Source organism: Monodelphis domestica, chromosome 2 (assembly GCF_027887165.1).
Source record: "Monodelphis domestica isolate mMonDom1 chromosome 2, mMonDom1.pri, whole genome shotgun sequence".
Classification (NCBI taxonomy): domain Eukaryota; kingdom Metazoa; phylum Chordata; class Mammalia; order Didelphimorphia; family Didelphidae; genus Monodelphis; species Monodelphis domestica.
The window spans coordinates 105388284-105407292 of NC_077228.1; the positions used below are offsets into that span (position 1 = coordinate 105388284).

The 19009-nt window shown below is 43.8% G+C and overlaps 1 protein-coding gene across 2 annotated transcripts in view; it reads right to left on the reverse strand.

Annotated features, from left to right (window-relative positions):
• The window catches only part of SYT2 (synaptotagmin 2), a 190831-nt gene that overhangs the window by 157233 nt on the left and 14589 nt on the right, over positions 1 to 19009 (reverse strand). The window contains exon 1 of one of the 2 annotated variants that reach the window (XM_056815734.1): positions 12310 to 12768. The exons of the other annotated variant lie outside the window; for it this stretch is intronic. The gene's annotated coding sequence lies outside the window, so the exon portion shown is untranslated. Of the gene's footprint in view, positions 1 to 12309; positions 12769 to 19009 lie in introns of those variants that run through there. 2 annotated transcript variants of the gene reach the window in all.

Here is a 19009-nt window from a genome sequence, read left to right on the forward strand (position 1 = left end):
ATCATGAAATCTAGTAGCAGAGTACTCCCAGAGGAAGAATAGACTAGATCAAACTAGATTAGACTAGACTAGAACAGGCTATCTCAGGACAGACCAGAGCAGAAAGAAACAGAAAAGAAGAGAATATTCAGGCTAGAAGAGACCTCAAGGATCCTTCAGTCCAACCCCCCAATTTTACAGAGGAAGGAGGTGAGGTCCAGAGAGGAAGAGAGGTCCCCCAGCTAATGGCAGAGTCCCAGGAGTAGCCCACCATGGTGAGGAGGAAATGAGTGTAGAAATAGGTCCCATTTGCACGCAGAGGTCCATAGATCGGTTTTAATCCTCATGAGCTCAGATGCTCGTCTATCAGATCTTTCAAACATGCCGAATCTTTCCCCCTGGGCCCTGCACCAAGCCTGCATTCTCTCACATTCACATAGAGGCTTCCACATGGCAGCTAGTTACAGCTCATCAAGGACTGTAACTCCATGCAGGCATCCCAATGATGTCATTCTTCTAGCAGCCAGCTGAGGAGGGGGGAGGAGAAGAGGTCAGAAAGAGAGACTGCAAAGGGAGACTGCTGCAGTCTCTGCATACGTTCAGCCTGGCCCTGTTCCTGGCCCTGGAGAGGAGAGGACAACTGATTTTACCACCCCTTGAAAGGGACAGAGATGCCAGGGCGTCTCCTTAGAGCTTAGGGCTCAGGGGGGCTGAGGAAAAGTTCAGCCCCAACCAGATTCCTCCTTCCCCTTCTGTCCAGCCCCTGGGATTTCCCAGAGGTGATGACGGCTCTCTCATCAGTCAGGAGGGGGTTAGACACCCCCAACAATCAGTCTGTCCAAATCCCCAGGATGTGGGGGTCCTGCTGCTCTCCCTTCCATCTCCATTGCCTCCTCCCAGAAAAGCAGATTTGGTGCCCTTTGGAGGAGTCCCCCATGATGCAGAGGATGGGGAAACCCAGGAGTCCCTTATCCTTTACCAGGAGGGCAGCATAAAACATCTGATTATACTGATTATATGAACCTGCCACGGTCGGGACTGAATATTTCATACAAGTGCAATCATCCATTAGTCATAATGAATTATTTATCCCCAGTGAGGCCAGAGCCAGAAAGCCTGTAGAGGTGGGGGGTAGGGCGGCAGCAGCTACACGCTACACCTTCCATCTTCTTAGAGGAAGGCCACTGAGCCCCTATCCTCCAGGGTTGCTGAGGGCCCTTTCCTCCACTCAAGATTGACAGTGCCAATAAAGCACCGAGGCTTTAATTCAATCTGAAATATCTCCCTAAAATAAAGAGATGGATAATTCACCCCATTTTCATAGACAGGGAGACAAAGACCTAGAGATGCTAGCTCTTTACTAAAATTGCCTGAACTGTCCCAAGAACCCAGGTCTTCTTTAACCAAGTGGCACTTTGGGCATTTAACAACCGAAGAGACAAATCTCTTTTAATTAAGTTTTCTGGGGTAGTAGGAGGCAGGCTGATTTAGCTGGGGAAGCTGGGTAGTGATGTGGCTGCTTTAATAGTCTCACAGAGAGGCCCTAAGTGAAACCAGCAGGCAGACTACCTCCCAGACCCTATCCTGCATGCCCCTGTCTCGGAGGTGGTAGAGATGAAGTATAGAGTCATGGTCCCTTCAAACCCAGCATGGCAGCAACTGCCATGAACTCTCTAATATCAGGTCATCCGTTCACTTAGGATTTCCGCCTGCTGCCCAAGCATGGGCTCCTGCCCCCTTTGCTCATTCGACAAATATTTATTGAGTACTTACTATGTCTAGCAGGAGACATGAGCAGTATGTGGAAAAGCCTATAATATACAGTAGAATGTAACAAGAGCCACAATAGAGGGACAGAGTGCTAGAGGGTTCAGTGGAGGGACATCACATCCAATTAGGAAGATTCATGGGAGAGGTGACATTTGAGCTAGGCTTTGAAAGGTATGATTTCAACAGGAGGAGATGGAGCGATGGTTGAGGGGAAGATAATTTCAGCACTGTACATTGCAGTCATTCTTCCCTGACAATGTCCTGTTATTCCCCCATATAGGCTGGGGTGCAGTGGGAAACAAGATTGGAAAAATTGTGGCTAGATACAGTAGATGTTTAATAGCTACTTGTTAACCGATTGTAACTTTGGGGGCAGTGGGGTGGTTCAGTAAATTGAGATCCAGATCTAGAGACAGAAGGTCCTGGTTCAAATCTAATTTCAGACATATCCTAGCTATGTGATCCTGGGTAAATTACTTAATCCCAATCTCCTACTCCTTTTCTGCCTTAGAACCATACTTAGTATCAATTCTGAAACAGAAGGCAAGGGTTTAAAAAATACAGAATGCCAGGCTGATTCTTGAGTTTCTCAGAAGGTAATAGGGAGCTATTGATCAGTTTTGCCTTTTGTCTTATTTTGTTTTTTAACAGAGAAGATACCAGAGGCCTGAATTAATTATAGAAATGGTGAGAAGTTGGCCTGGAGAGAGGGAGAGCCAGACACAAGAAGATAAAATTAGAAAAGGCTATTGGAATTATCTAGGCAATCTGAAGATCTGCCAAGCATAGGGTAGACTATGGCACCCTAGGAGAGCCAGCAAGAAGGAAAGGAGGTGACAGATGTGACCGACAAAAAAGGAATTGATAAAATTTGGCAACTGACTGGATATGGCGGCTAGGAAACTGGGAAAAATCAAAGACCATAGCGATAACAACACAAATTGATATCTTATTCATGCTTTTAAAGTTTACAGAGCACCTGGGTGGTTGAGTCCTAGAACTAACAGAAAAGGGGTTCAGCATTATAGGATCATAGATTTAGAGCTGGGAGGGACCTTAGAGATCAACATGTCCATTTCTAATCCCTTTACAGATGAGAAAACTGAGGACAAGCAGCTTTAGGTGGCTTAATCAAGGTCACAAAAGTAATAAGTGCCTCAATCTGACCCTAGGTTCCCTGACTCTAAATCCATTCCTTATGTTTACTAGATCATGGTGCCTCTAAGGGAGGAGCTATTGTGTGTGGAGTTCTTTTATGATAGGAGCAAGAAGGATAAGGAGTGGATAGATAATGAATTTGGTTTGGAACATATCAAGTGTGAAGGTTCTAGCGAGAAATTCAAGTGGAGAGACACAGTTGGAAATATGGGACTAAAGCTTTAGAGAAAGGTCAGGGATAGAGAAGATTTAGGAGTCATCTACAAGAAGCATAGAATGGAAGCCAGTAGAATGAGGAAGAGAGATTGCATATAGAAAGCAGAGAGTGAAAGACAGAATTCCAGGGAACATCTTCACTTAGGGGGTGAGAGGAAGAGAAAGCTAGTAAATGGGATAGCTAAAGAACAGACAACTAACTAGAAAGACAAAAGAAAAGGGAATATCCAAAAAGAGGGAGCAGCCAGCAGCATCAAAAACATAAAAGGTCAAGCTACAGAAAGATGGAAGAGTAGGGATAAAAAGCCGTAAGATCTATCTAGTATAGGAGTCATTAATGACCTCAAGAAAACTCTTCAGTAAAAACAAATCAGCAGATTGGAAAGGGTTAAGAAGCAAGTAGTGAGAAGGTAGAGTCAAAGAGTGTAGATCCCTCTTTTGATTTGGGGGATTACAAGGTCTAGGAAAGGTTTTTTTTGTTCTGCTTTTTATTGTTTAGGGTAGAAGCAAGTTTGTAGACAGAGGGGAAGGAACCAGTAGGAGGGACTGAAGATGATTGCTGATGAAAGGAGCACAAGTGGAACAGTTATTCTTGGGAAAGTGTAGGGACAAGTCTTCTCTCCCCTGAGAAAGGAGGGAAAGGGGAGATAACAAAGGAAGATAATGAGAAAGCATGAGATGGAGAAAGAAGCTAGAGATGATCATATGGTTGGCTTCCATCTCAGTAAAATAAGAGGCAATATCTTCTGCTAAGAGGGAGGTAGGGTTATGTTTGGAGATCTGTCAAGAATGAAAAAGTCTTGGAATAGTCACTCTGGGGATACAAAGGGAGTCAGCCAGAGAAAATAAAAAAATTGCCAAGCAGTATAGAGGGCCCAATTGAGTTTAGACAGCATGAATGTGTAATGGACCCAATCACCATAGTTTCATGGTTTTTGTCCAGCAGCCTGCAAATCTGACTGGAGAAGAAAAACTGTGAGGACTGCCCCAAGTCCAGGGATTGGAAAGGCCAGACAACAGAGGTTCAAAGGGGAGATGAAGGAGGTAAGAGATCAAAAATGCCAGCAAGAGCACTGGTGAAATATTTAACTATGTGCTTAAAGCAAACAAAGTTATAAAAAGATTGCTGGTCTAGGGAAAACAGGGAGAAACTGAGGCATTGTGGGTCATGATGCAGAAGAACAAGTTTAGTAAAAGTGAAGAGTGAAAGAGATGAAGAGGAAGAAGGGTGTGATAAGAGAAGGAATTTGAGAATTGGAAAATTACAATATAGGTTACAGTAGCTACTCTCCATCTTCTCCAGATTGGAGTCAGACAAAGGAAAGTTCAAAAGATCAACTGAGTCTGTAGTATGAGAGTTAAATTAGGCTCTAGGTAGCACCTAGGGCTCTAGGCAGCCCTAGAATGTATACATGAACTTGGTGATGGCACCTCTTCCTAGGAGACCTTTTAGCAAAGGAACAGTTATTATTTCCCCAGGAGGAGCTAAGTACAATCCTACACGAAGACTGGAGGATAACTTGGTTGATCTCTGGGGATCTTGACTTGCATTTTAAAAGAGCATTTTCCCATTCTTGAAAGGTAAAGACAGGGCACGGGATATCTGTCAATTTAAAGGAACACAAAGTATCATGGATGTTTCCTCCAAGCACCTCCATCCACTCAAAGACCCAGTTACTTGTCCATATATGTTTCTCACTACAACCTATTTACACACATGCAGTCATCATCATCATGATCATCACCATTATCATTCTCTACTGATGACCAACTTTGACTTCACAAATTGGCAAAGGGGAAAAAGGAAACCAAGAATTGGCAAAAACCCAGGAACCCTTCACAAACCATTCAAGAACCTAAAACTGTATGAAAAAGCAATAATTAGGCAAAAAAAAAGATCTCACTTGTGTTTCAGATACTAAGCATGACAGATGCCTTGTGCCAGCCAAATCCAGGACTTCCCACCATCTCCCTCTGAGTCTTCTTTTTCAGTGTCTGAAGCATTGGGAAGAAGGGGATCTTTGTAAGACTCTCAGGTAAACCACAAAAACCCTGGAACAAGGGTATTTCCTACTCTACACAGGGACATCTGTGTTGGCCTTTGTCTTCACTATTCCAGAACCTATGGCCTGACTTGTCTCTATGTATACAGGAGTAGCTCTATGGGGCTTGGAATTAGAGGTAGGTGAGCAGTTTCTGGGAAAGGATCTTGAGGGACCCAGAAGCCAAAGGCATAAGCTATGTGACCTTGGTCATGTCATTTTCTCTCTAGCCCTCAGTTTTCTCCCTTGAGAAGGAAGGGAGTTGGGCTATATATTCTCAAAGCTTGTGGTGCTAATTTTTAAAAATTCTATGAAGCCGTGAATAAGAATCAGCTAAAGTCCTCACAAATGCATCTTTCCAGTCATCTCTATTAAACTCTACCACTCCTTTCTCTGCCCCAGATTCTGAAACTCTGCCTATCCCATCCCATTCCCATCACTGTCTCTTTGGTCCCTCATTTCCTCAGACTCAATCTTCTCCACTAGCTGTGTGGCTTTGACAGAGTGGACTCATTAAGGGAGAGTCAGTGTGAATGCTATACAGACACTGCCTATTCCCCACTGCTCAACTGCTCTAACTCACTCCTTTCCAAAGCCACCCCCTCCCACTCTGCTCCAGCTCTCTGCCAGGCCCAGAGGACTCCAGCCTCAGGTTAGTTCAGTCATGCCTTATCTTGCCACGTAAACCAGAAAGAGAAGAGGTGGGTGGAAAGGACCCAATAAAAACACAGGACTAATTCCTAGAAGGGGCTTACAGATCTACTAATCCAACCTCCTCACTTATGGATGAGGAAACAGATGTCCAGAAAAATTTAGTGACTTGCCAAAGTTTCACCACAGGGAAGTAGTATGGCTTCCATTTTCCTGTCTTCAGACTGAACTATGCCTGTTCCCAGCCCAGCTGGATCAATAGCCTTGACTTCCAGGCAGAGTTTTCTTTGTCTTTCTCAGCTTCTTATTTAGCCAGTCCATTTAACAACACTTTCCTGAGATGAAGTTATGTGATTCATTGGATAGAGTGCTGAGCTTAGAGTCAAGGCAGACTCTAAGTTCAAATCCAGCCTTAAACCCTTGTGATTCTGGGCAAGTCACTTAACCTCTATTTGCCTCAGTTTCCTCAAGTGCAAAATGGGGACTCATAAAATGATTGTTGTTGTGAGGTCGAAATAATATTACTATAAAGCACTTGGAACATTTTGTTGTTCATATGTGTGACCCCATTTGGGTTTTGGGGGAGGGCATTTCGTTCTCCAGCTTATTTGACAGATGAGGCAAATTAGATTAAATGACTTGCCCAGGTTCACATAACTAATACTTGTCTGAGACTGGATTTGAACATAAGTCTTCCAAACTCCAAGCCTACCACTGTATCCATTGTACCATCTAGCTGTCTAACACATTGTAGGTGCCAAATAAATGCTTGTTCTTTTCCTTGTTGCCTTCCTTCTGATCCCGGTACCTTGGCCTCAGCAGATGCATTGCCACAGTGAGGGCATGTGCTCTGGCCATGGTGCTGATCCCTGAGGACCTTAATACTTCAAGTGAGACCACTTCAGAGCACCTTAGGGGGAAATAAGAAGACATAGATCCTGGCCAGGAGGACTTTCCCATGTGTTGGGGAAAACAAGAAAGTCATGCTATCTGGATTTTTTTAAACCCTTACCTTCCATCTTAGAATCAATCCTGTGTATTGGTTCTAAGGCAGAAGAGTGGTAAGAGCTAGACAATGGGGGTTTAGTCACCTGCCCAGGATCACACAGCTGGGAAGTGTCTGAGGCCAAATTTGAACCCAGGACCTCCCATCTCTAGGCCTGGATCTCAATCCACTGAGCTACCCAGTTGCCCCCATCTGGATTTTTTAAAAGAGTATTGTGCAGACTCTGTGTCCATCCTTTAACTGGGGAAGACTTTCTATATTTTGGGAATGAAGACACTGAAAAATACTTTGTCCCAACTACTCACCTCTTCTACACCCATTCTGTGATGTATGTTATGCAAGTATTATTATTATATTAGATTCCAATATACATTATATAATACATATTATATGTTATATATATCATATAAAATATATAATATACCCATTTTACATATAAAGACATATAAAAAAACTGAAATTTTAAGTGAGACCTTGCCCAGAGTCACTCCAGTATTGTACAGGAATCACACACACACACACACACACACACACACACACAGCACAGCACAGCACAGCACAGCGCACATAACTGAAGACAAAGACAGAAGGGTGCCTTCAGAGTACATCAATCAAATCTGGCCTCAGACACTTCCTAGCTGTATGTCCCTGGGCAAGTCACTGGACCCACATTGCCTAACCCTTATTACTCTTCTGCCTTGGAACCAAAATAGAGTATAGATTCTAAAATGGAAGGTGAGGGTTTAAAAAAATTCACCTGTGGGGGGCAGCTGGGTAGCTCAGTGGATTGAGAGCTAGCCCTAGAGATGGGAGGTCCTAGTTTCAAATCTGGCCTCAGACACTTCCCACCTGTGTGATCCTGGGCAAGTCACTTGACCCCCATTGCCTAGCCCTTACTACTCTTCTGCCTTGGAGCCAATACACAGTATTGACTCCAAGACGGAAGGTAAGGGTTTAAAATAAATTCACCTGTGTCATTCCCCTGCCTATGGACAGACATATGAGCCAACAAAGACAGATTTCTTCTGACCCCAAGAAAGGAGAATGCCCCTTTGCATCTTGGATGGCCCTCTGAGATTACTTACTCCTGCAACACACTCCTCCTAATTCTATTGTCCCCTAATAAACCTTTCTACCATCATTGGTCTCTGGATCAAAAAAAGAAACACTCCATGGCTGCCTGTAGACCCCCTCCCATGCCAAGTCAGCCTCATTGACTCCTGTGTTGCCAATAGTGAATATACTTTGCAGAAGCAATATTTGTATTACAGTGGGATGAGAGGAGCAAAGGTGTAATTGGACTCGATTTGATTGAGTGTGACAACTCCGCAGATTGCCATGTGTGCCATCAGAAAATGTGTTCTGCGGCTAGTTTATGCTCCAAAGCTCATTTCCAGGAGGATCTGACATCTTCCTGTCAACAACACTCTCCCACAGCAACAACCCCACAGTGGCACCAAGAAGAAATGTGTTTCCTAGACTCCTCAGTAGAAAAGACCTTGATGAGTCATCTCCCACATTCCCCAGACTCCACCAGAGGCCACCATACCCCAACCCATCCCAGAAAAAGAGCTATCACCTCTCTCTTCAAATACTGAATAACCTTCTCCCTTCTGCACGTCAGTCAGCTGCTTCAACATCTCAGACTTCTGGGTGGCTATTGTCTCACATAAGAGCCATCTGCTACAAGTTATAGGCTCATAAACTGTCAGAGCTGGAGGAAACCTTAGAAAATAGATAGTCATTCAACGTTCTTGTTTTACAGAAGAAAAAACTGGAGGTATTTCAGAAAGGTGATCTGATCAAGGTCACAAAGTAGCAAATCCAGGTTTCCTAACTTGAAGTGCAGCCCACTCCCTTTAGTCACTTGAGGACCACCTTACCTTTATGGAAGGGGGCTGAATCTTCTCCACAGAATCACAGAATTCCAAGGTTGGAAGAGACTTCAGTGGAAATATAGTCCAGTTCACACCCCAAAAAGAATGCTCAATTCAATATAGACAATATCAGCCCAATTTAATGAATGAGGGGGACTCCCCAAACTTCCCTTTCACATAACTAAAGCTGGTTACCTTGATGATGTACTCATAGAATACTCTGCTACATTCTGGGTCTGGGTTCATAAGGCTCACAGCTATAAGTAAACTTAGGGATTATGTAGTCCAAACCCCTCATTTCACAGAAGTGGAAACTGAGACCTGTTCTGCCCTATTTTCCCTCCTCCCTGAATGGAGGAGCATTACAAGCCCTACATGCATGCTATTTCCTTGAGTCCCAAGGAAGGAATCACCTTTAGGTATTGGGCTACCTCTAACATTTTTCTGTCTCCTGTGACAGGGCACGTACATGCCTCTTGCAGTGATGTGGGTGGATAAGGAAGATGTTAGATGTTTTAAAAGTCCTTTCCATTAGATGATGAGCTTTTTTGCCTTTCTTTGTATCTACAGCACTTAGTATAGTTCCTGGCACATAGTAAATGCTTAAAACTGCTTATTGACTGAGAAACTTCTACAATGTACAAACAAAGTGTCAAGAATGGCGCCTACCCTCCATGGGGAGTTTATATTCTTCAGTAGAGCAGAGAACCTTATGTAAAGATTATAACTTGCAAATGAATAAACTAAAAAGGTGTTTGGCCCAGGTCAATGACATTTGGAGGAGAAGGTCAGGAAACCTTGCTTCTAGTTCTTGTTTCTGCCTAACTTCCTGAGACACTGAAAGTGGTGATTACAGAAAGCTAAGAAGTCTGTCTCTGAAGATATTTGTAAGTAAAAACAACTTCATTGGGTTTATGTGCCTCTAGCCTGCCTTTTTCATTTACTGCCTAACTGCCTTTCTTCCTTTCCTCTTTACTTCTCCCTCCTTTTTAGTTCTTCCTTTTTTCTTCCTATCTTCCCTTTCCTTCCCTGTACTCTCATCACAATTCCACTGTTCTGTTGTCAGACAATCTTCTCAATAAGCACCATGTCTGTGATCTCTTATCAGGGATCAATGGCTCGAGAGAAATGCCTCCCCCTGAAAACTTTATATTGAGTGGCCTACTTCCCCAGTGATCCCCTCACTTGCAGCTCAGCTCTCGGCTCATGCCTTCTAGGAGGAGACTACAGAGGCATCCCCAAGTGGGGAATGAAAGGAGGGAGAATCACCCCTCCGATCTGCCGGGCTAGGGATTGAGCATGGTCATGTGTTCCAAGAAATGAGACCACATATCACCCTGGGGACTGGTTTCCTCTACATCAGACAATCCCATTCCATCCATCAGTAACTAGGCTGATATTTGAGGATGAAGGGAAGGCCCGAGTTGGATTTCACTTCTCAGTTTCCAAGGAATGTGAGAGGGGAATGCCATTCCTTACTGGCAACCTGCCAAAAGGCAAGGGGACCCAAAGTTCTAAGTGTGAATTGAAAGAAGAGTAATTATACTGCCTAGATCAAGACATCTAGAGACTCTGAAAACCTTTAACTATGGGGTCACCTCCTCCAAGGACAAGGTTTGATCCCCAGAGAACCAAAGCTCCACCTGCCTGGAAAATGGGGAAGGTTGTGGATTAACACCACTGCGTGCTCTTTTCCAAAATGGGGTGAAAAGGGACATATTTGGAGTCCTTTATACATTCCACCATGGGCAAGTGTCCTGGGTTGAGCTTGTTCTGTTCTGGGTAGTTTATCTTGCTACCTTAGCTTAGGAGTCGTCAGGAATCCAGTTATGACTGACTTTTGGGCTTAGTAGGTGGAGTAGACAGGATCAGGCAGCATAAACCTGGTCCACAGGACCTTTTGGTACCCTAGATGTAGTTTTGTAAACAGTAGATTCAGAGAAGAGGCTCTGGAGAGAAGTTATACATCAGTGGGGAGGGATTGAAAACCCATCTCTGACTATGGCCAGATAACTTCTCATGAGAAAGAGGGTATGGGAGTTTTATTCCTTGTTCTCCCTCATTGGGAAAGTGAATATTAAGTAAGTTCTGTCCATGGACCTCAGGCCACATGCCCCACTGCCCTCAGGGAGAAGCCTCTCTGCTTGTAACACTGCCTCAGGGTTCCGTCCCCTCTCTGGAGGGTATCTCACTAGAATGGCAACTGTAAGTCTACAAATGCAGAGATAGGGGAAGTGACCATATGCCAAAACAATCAATTACAACATGAAGGGGCATCGAGCTGCTGGATCTCACTTTGGTGATTGAGCAGCTGTCAGGCCAGATGTTCAAAAACAATGCCAATGACCAGGCATCTGAATGAGCTACATCTTGCTGTGTCTGGGGTCAGTGGATTATTGGCCACACTTCCTGATCCCATATCCTTCCCAGAGCCAACCCCCAGCTCCTCCCTTTGGCAGACAGGAAAACGAAGCTGACTGTGCTCTTTCAGTGCCAGTGAGAGGCAAAGCCACCAAGGAGATGTGAAGATGGAGAGCCAAGCCCACTGGTTTTCCTGACTCATGACAGGACTTGAAGTCCAAAGTGCTAAATCTTAATCACATCAGACAATTGCTGGGAAGGATATACCCCATAACTCTGCTGTCATCAGAGTCATCCGCCCCACCAGCTACCCAGTTGTCTTTGGTTAGGAGGTAAGAGAGGGAAAGCCAAGATCCATACCACAGGTATGCATGTGTGTCAGAGAGGAGGAGCTGGGAGATCAGGTAGGGCTACAAGCCAATGTTGGACAAAGGTTTTTTTTTACTACAGCAAAAGGGATTTGAGTTAGATACAAGGTTTAAATTCCTGTCTGTGAGGATTAGGTCCTGCAGAAGGTACCAAGGAATTATAGACTCACCTTCCAAAGATCTTAATGAGCAGGAGAGCATCCTGGTATCTGAGGCAGACTCTGACCCAGTGTGTGCTGGGAAAGCACAAAAGTGCCCCAGGCCAAAATCAACAGAAAAACAAACCCATGGATATCCATTTCCCATAGAAGGACCCACCCTCTCCAGAAGTCTCCAGGTGTATCAGAGGTCTGGGTACTGAAGTTGAAAAGGACCAAGGAGGTTACCTCAGTCTATCCCCTACCTGAGTCCTTAAGGATGTGATGACTGCCAGAAATCAAATCTGGACAGTCCCAGAAACCTCACCAGTTCCATCCCTGAGTTCTCTCTGGACTGAACTGTCAAGGCAATTCCTGCTGAAATGGTATATTTCATGCATAAAGCCCATGAGAGTGTCCCAACCCAAGGCTTATGAGCCCTCAGATAATTTGGTGTGTGACCTTGTACAAATCACTTTGCCTCTGTTTCCTCACATGTAAGAGGAGTGAGCTCTAAGATTCCTTCCAGATCTTACATCCCGTGACTCTAGGACCTTCGGTGGCTGAGATAAGCAGCTAGGAAAATTTTGAATTGGCACCCTGAAAGTCAACATTGGTCTCTTGCCTCTGAGAAGTCCTAGGGCCAATGAGCTCTAATGAAGCAAGGGAGGGGAGATCCTTCCTTCTCTCCCTCTCTGTGCCCAGTTCCCACCTCCAACCTCTCTCGGGGCCCTCTGGGCTCACCTCCTCAGCTCTCAGGTTACCCCAGTTTAGCAGTTCCAGGACCCAGAAGCTCCCTCACCTCTGGATAGATGCCCAGCTGGGCAGAGCCACTGGGTCCTGCTTCTCTTTGGCTCCTGGTCACTCCATTTGCAGAGCAGGTGGGCCAACCTCACTTCAGTGCAGAGCAAGAGAACATGGGTGACAAAGGAAACGAAGTCTAAAAGGGATGAGGGGCCACAGGACGAGTCTTCCCCCTTGGGCTCCCAGGGAGACTTCAGACAGACTGTTACAGGCTCTACCACCAACCGCTGGATCTGCGCCTCATTTCCCAGGAACAGCAGCCTGTCGCCGTTCAGAGCAGAGAAAGCTAATCTAATTTCTCAGCTGTGCTCCCCCTGCAATGCCAGGATTGATTTGGAACCAGGGCAGCCTTATTAAAGCCTTTCTCTTCCAAGCCCTCCCAGTGGGGAAGCCAAATTGGGAAACAGAGTCCACTGGATTAACCCTTCCATTTCCCCCCATCCTGACACCCCACTGTAAGCCCACCTTCGAGGAGTTACCTCTCAACCTCCCCTGGACACCCCTCACCCTTGTGAACCACAAGAACTATCAGACCTCAAAGACCACATTTCCAACTAAAATTCCTAAAAAAGCTTGAGGGTTTTGTACTCCCCTGAGGATTTCAAATCACTTAGAAATAAATATGAAAGTCCTATTCTGGCCAATGGATGTTTCTGGCCTTATTTCACACTAGTTTCCTTTTTGCTGTCCATATCCATACAGGACCACTAACCAACCATCCCCCACTCCTCTAACCTTGTGCTTTCATCATTCAGTTGTTTCAGTCTGGTTGGACTCTTTGTGGCCTCATTTGGGACTTTCTTGGCAAAAACACTGGAGTAGTTGGCCAACCACTCCCTTCTTCTCCAGCTCGTTTTACAGATGAGGAAACTGAGGCAAACACGGTTAAGTGATTTGACCAGAGGCACACAGCTAGTAGATGTCTGAGGCTGAATTTGAACTCATGAACTGACTTCAGACCTGTGCCCAATCCCTGTGCTACTGCCATGCATTTATGCAATCCAGGCAGCATTGTATCAGAAAGATTGGACTTGTAGTCAGGACAGACCTGAATTCACACCTAGATTTGTAATCACCTTCCCTTTCTGAGCTTTCATTCCCCCCCTAAAATGAGGATAATGCTGCATGCACTGCCTGCCTCCTGCAGTTGTTGTAAAGATTAAATGAGAAAGTGTTTTTTAAATGACCTGTAAATAACAGCTATTATTATGCCTGCAATGAACTCTCTTTCCTATCTCTGCCTGACCATAGAATTCTGAACTAGAAGAGACTTTAGAGATCGCTGAGTCTAACTCCATCATTTTATAGGGAAGGTAACTAAGGCCCAGAGAAGGAAATTATCTTGTCCAAGGTCACACAGCTGATTATTTCATAGAGCCAGGATAACAAAGCAGGTCCTTGAACTCCAAATCCAGAGCCCTTCCACTGTACTGGCAATATTCCATATATAGTATGATAGATGGGGCAGCAAGTGGATAGAGTGCCAGGCCTGGAGTTGTGAGGACTAGGATTCAAACATAACTTCAGACACTTCCTAGTGACCCTAGGTAAGTCACTTAACCCCAATTCCCTTGCCTTTACTACTCTCCTGTCTTAAAGTTATTACTAAGATATAAAGTAAAAGTCTATTTTTAAGTGGACCCCAGAAAGTCTCCAAAGCCCTTTCAAGGAGTCTACCAAGTTAAAACTATTTTAATAATAGTAATAAAATGTTATTTTCTTATTAAAATATTCCTCTTCTTTACAACTACACATCTACAGGAGGACAGAATGTCTTCATATACCTCCACAAAAGCAATGTCAAAAAAGGACTGAATGCAGAAGCCAATAGGAGAACTTAACTGTCTTTTATTAGGATAGATATTTAAAGAGATTGACAAAAATGTCAAACAATGCCATTCTTCCCACTAATTTTTTTTTAAAATATAGCTATTTTTCATTAAAAGATTAAATTAACCTGGTAATAGTTAATTATTATTCACTTTAAATGAATGAATAAAGCCATGTTGTTAATTCTCATTTTAACTTCTAATATAGTAAATATAAATAATAAATATATAATACTATATAACATGCAACCTGATAAATATAAATATAGTAAATAGATACAACCTATACAAATCCAAAGAGTCCTCAATAATTTTTAGGAGTATAAAGGGGTTCTGAGACCAAGAAGTCTTAGAACTGCTACCTTCCACCATGTTAAAATCATTCTCTTTCTTCAAGGTCCATTTCAGGTGCCATCTCATCCATCATCCCTTCTCTCATCCTCCTGCTTGAAAGGACTTAATAGAGATTCATGATTTCCTATGGAGGGAGGGGGGAGAAATAAGCAGGTGATCCACCTTTTCTGCTCTCCTTTGAACAGGATATTTGTGTTTGTTGGTTTTTGAAGTTCATAATTCTTTAAAAAATTCAAAGTGTTTTCTCCTTTTTCAGATTTTCCTAAAACACTTTGTGCCTTTATGCGGGCATCTCGTGCCACCTGACTGAAGGGTTTCTTATCTACCACCTTTCTCATTAGATTGTAAGTCCCTTGAAGGCAAGAAGAGTTCTTTTCTCATGTTGGTATTGCCAGTGCCCAGATACTTGCTGTGTGATCCTAGATAAGTCATTTATCCTCTGCCTCAGTTTCCTCAACTGTAAAATGCAACTGTCCTGCAGAATTCTTATGACTCTCAAATGAGATAATATTTGTAAAATTTGCCTTGCTCATAATAGGTGCTTAAAAAATGCTTGCTCCCTTGCCCCACATTTGGGAAATTTGCTGAAGTGATATGATGGGTTGTCATATTCTTGTATGCTCTGTTCTATAAACATGCCCACTTTTGCAGTAACACTCATACCCACACACTCAAAGACTCTCATACCCATCACTCCACATTGTGGCAGAGCTCACTGTAGAAGCCAGATGTCCCAATACCCCAAAAATTCACCCTTCCCATGAGAAAATAGAATCTGAGTTCAAGTCTGGCTTCAGATATTTCATGTGTTACCCTGATCAAATCACATAACCTCTATCTGTCCCAGTTCCCTCATCTGTAAAAAAAAATGGGGACAATAATAGCACCTCCCTTCCAGCAATTACTGTAAGTACCAAATAGAATAATTGTTAAGTGCTCAGCATCATGCCTAGCACATAGTAGGTACTATATAAATGTTAGCTTTCTCTCCCCCCCCCCAAAAAAACCCTAGCTAGCCTGATATATTTAGGCACCAGAGTGTAGCCATGGATAAAATGGCCTATGTTGAGTAAGGGGACAGGGAGAGAGATAGAAGCCTGAAGTTCTGTTAACCCTAAGAGGGCACTTAGAGAAAGAAAATATGGCTATTCTAGGAGAATATTCCCCCCACCTCAGGACCTAGAGAGGTAGGGAAGCACCAGAGAAGGTAAGGCAAAAAAAAATCAGAACTTAAAGCTATAGAAAGAAAAACCTCCCTTTGTTCACCAAGAACAGCTTAGAAGTCAAGGTGATGCTGAATCTCTTTTTTCCTTCCTTCTTCATATATTTCTCTGAGCATCCATGTGGGGAGATCCTCCTCCAACTTGATCTTCAATCCCATGACCCCAACATGCACACAGGAATATGTATGACATCCCAAGCAAGAAGAACTCTGGTCTCACACTAATGCAACAGGTTTCATTACTATTGATTTCAGATAAGGTTAGCCAGGACAGGAGCCAAAAGTGGGAGTGGAGAGAGGGGAGGGAGGAAGAAAAGGAGAGTAACAATCAAAGGGGATCATGAGGGGATGGAGGGAAGGAAGTGGAATGTGAAGGGAGAAGTGGAAAGAGGAAGAAAAGGAAAAGAAAAAGAGGGAGGGGAGAAAGTATGGGGGAAGAGAAGGAAGAAAGGAGAGAGAAGGGCAGAAAGTGGAAGAAAAAAGAGGACAAAAAAGGAGAGATGAAAGAAACATTTCTTAAGCACTGGCTATGTACTAGACACTGTAATGAGTACTTTACAGGTTTTATTTCATTTGATCCTCACAACAACCCTGCATTTATTATTCCCATTTTACAGATAAGGAAATTGAAGGAGCAGAGGGTTAAGTTATTTGTCCAGGGTCACACAGCTAGTAAGTATCTGAAGCCAGATTTGAACTTCCTGACTCCAGGCCCAGGACTCATTTCAATTTGCTATTTAGCTGCCTTTCAAGAAGAAAAGGAAGGGAAGGAGAGAAGAATGAAATAAATGAAGAAAGGATTGAGGTAGCATGAGGGAAAGAAGGAAAGAGGAAAGAAAAAGAGAACAGAAAAAAAGAAGGAAGGGAGAGAAGGGGGAGAAAGAATAGGAAGAGAGGAGTGAGAAAAGAAAGGACAAGGAAAGAGAAGAGGATGAATAGAAAGGAGAGAGGAAGGGAAGGTATGGGGAGAAAGGAAAGAAATAAGGAAAGGGAATAGAGAAAAAAGAAAGAAGGAAGGAAAGGAGAGAAAGATTGAAAGAGAGAGAAGAAGAGAAATGTTGAAAAAAGAGAAGGAAGGAAGGAAGGAAGGAAGGAAGGAAGGAAGGAAGGAAGGAAGGAAGGAAGGAAGGAAGGAAGGAAGGAAGGAAGGAAGGAAGGAAGGAAGGAAGGAAGGAAGGAAGGAAGGAAGGAGGAAAGAGAGAAGAAGAGAGAGAGAGAGAGAAAGAGAGAGAGAAGAGAGAAAGAGAGAAGAGAGAGAAAGAGAGGAAGAGAGAAGAGAGAGAGAAGAGAGAAAGAGAGAAAGAGAGAGAGAGAAAGAAAGAAAGAAAGAAAGAAAGAAAGAAAGAAAGAAAGAAAGAAAGAAGAAGAAAGAAAGAAAGAAAGAAAGAAAGAAAGAAAGAAAGAAAGAAAGAAAGAAAGAAAGAAAGAAAGAAAGAAAGAAAGAAAGAAAGAAAGAAAGAAAGAAAGAAAGAAGAAGGAAGGGAAGGAAGGAAGGAAGGAAGGAAGGAAGGAAGGAAGGAAGGAAGGAAGGAAGGAAGGAAGGAAGGAAGGAAGGAAGGAAGGAAGGAAGGAAGGAAGGAAGGAAGGAAGGAAGGAAGGAGGAAGGAGGGAGGGAGGGAGGGAGAGAGGAAGGAAGGAGAGAGGAAATATGAGAAGGGAAGGAAAGCGTTCCTCCTCCATACTTTGCAGCTCTCTCACCCTCTCCTTTTTCTCTCTTTCATTAGTTAACCTGAATACTAGGAGTCAAGAGGACATGTTCATCTATTTGTGCTGTAACATCACCTCCAACTCTCTATCTACTCAAGTGTTCCTCTTTGCCTCTCACACTTTCCTTCAGAATACCTTTGTCCCCAGATCATTTAGACTAAATGAATTACAGGAGAGTGTATAGGAAGAGGGGAGTCTGTGATTTCCCCCAATAAACAGACAGAGGATTCTGGGGTCTGATCCCACACACCCCAGCCTCCTTTCAACTACTGCTCTAGGACAATACCAGAAGAAAAAAATAATACTCCTTTCCTACATGGAGGTAGAAAGGGTTAACTCAGCCAAGCATCCCCTCCCCAACTCAGTGCCCCCACCTACATCCAGTCCTCTTACAATTCACCCCCTCCCTTCCCCTCAATTCATTTATATTTTTCTTTGTCCCTGGTGCAGGGCTCCTAGTTACAACCACTTAAACTCCTTATTAAGATGCATGGAAAAGTAATGGGTGAATTCCGACTCTAATTGCAATATTCCCTAATTGCTAAATTCCAGAATCACCAGCCTTCTGCCAATTATGAGAAGCCCAGCCTTAGAGCCTGATGAGGATGAGGAATTCCTCCTCAGGGCAAGGATGCCCTTCCAAAGGGGCTCCCTCACCTCCACCTCCCTGAGGTTCGGCAACTCCAGCCTGTTACTAACTACCTCTCAGGGACTCAGACTGCTCGTTGAGCCACAAATTCCAAAGGCTCCTCGGCTTTCTTTCCTGGGGGCTGGAAGGCAGATGGTATGTGAGAAGAACAGTGAAAGAAACTTCAGGAAAGGGAGGAAGTCTGGGTATTTACAGGAATCTGCCCCTAGAGAACTGGGGAAGCCAAAGGGCACCGACCACAATGCTTTGTGTTTTAGTATTCCTCTGCTAGGAGTGTTCACAAGCACAAGACTCTGGCCAAGGTGCTGGAGATAGTGGTGTTAAAGGGGGAAAGAGAGCCCCCTTTCCCATCTGATGGACAAACTCAATTTTTTTCCTAGGAACTTCCCAGTTAGATGAAGGAGCATTTATTAAGCACCTATTATGTGCCAGGCAGCATGCAAAGGGCCTTCAATTTTTATTTCACTTCATCCTCATAAAAACCTTTCAAGGTAAGTGCTATTTTTTATCTCAATTTTATAGTTGAAGAAACTGAGACAGGTTCTAAGTGACTTGTCTAGAGCCAAAGTCAAATTTGAACACAGTCCTTTCTGATTCCAGGTCCCATGTCCTATCTACAAGCTGATGAAATGATGGGTATGCATCAGGGATGTCCTAGGCAATTGAGAGAGGGGCAAGGGAGGGAAGGGAATAAGAGTTTAAATGCTACCTACATGGGGCAGTGAGTAGAGTGCTGGGTCTGGATTCATCCTCCTAAGTCCCCATCTGGCTTCAGACACATACTAGCTGTGTGACCCTGGGTAAGTCTCTTAACCCTGTTTGCCTCAGTTTCCTCATCTACAAAATGAGGTCCAAAAGGAAACGGCCAATCACTCCAGG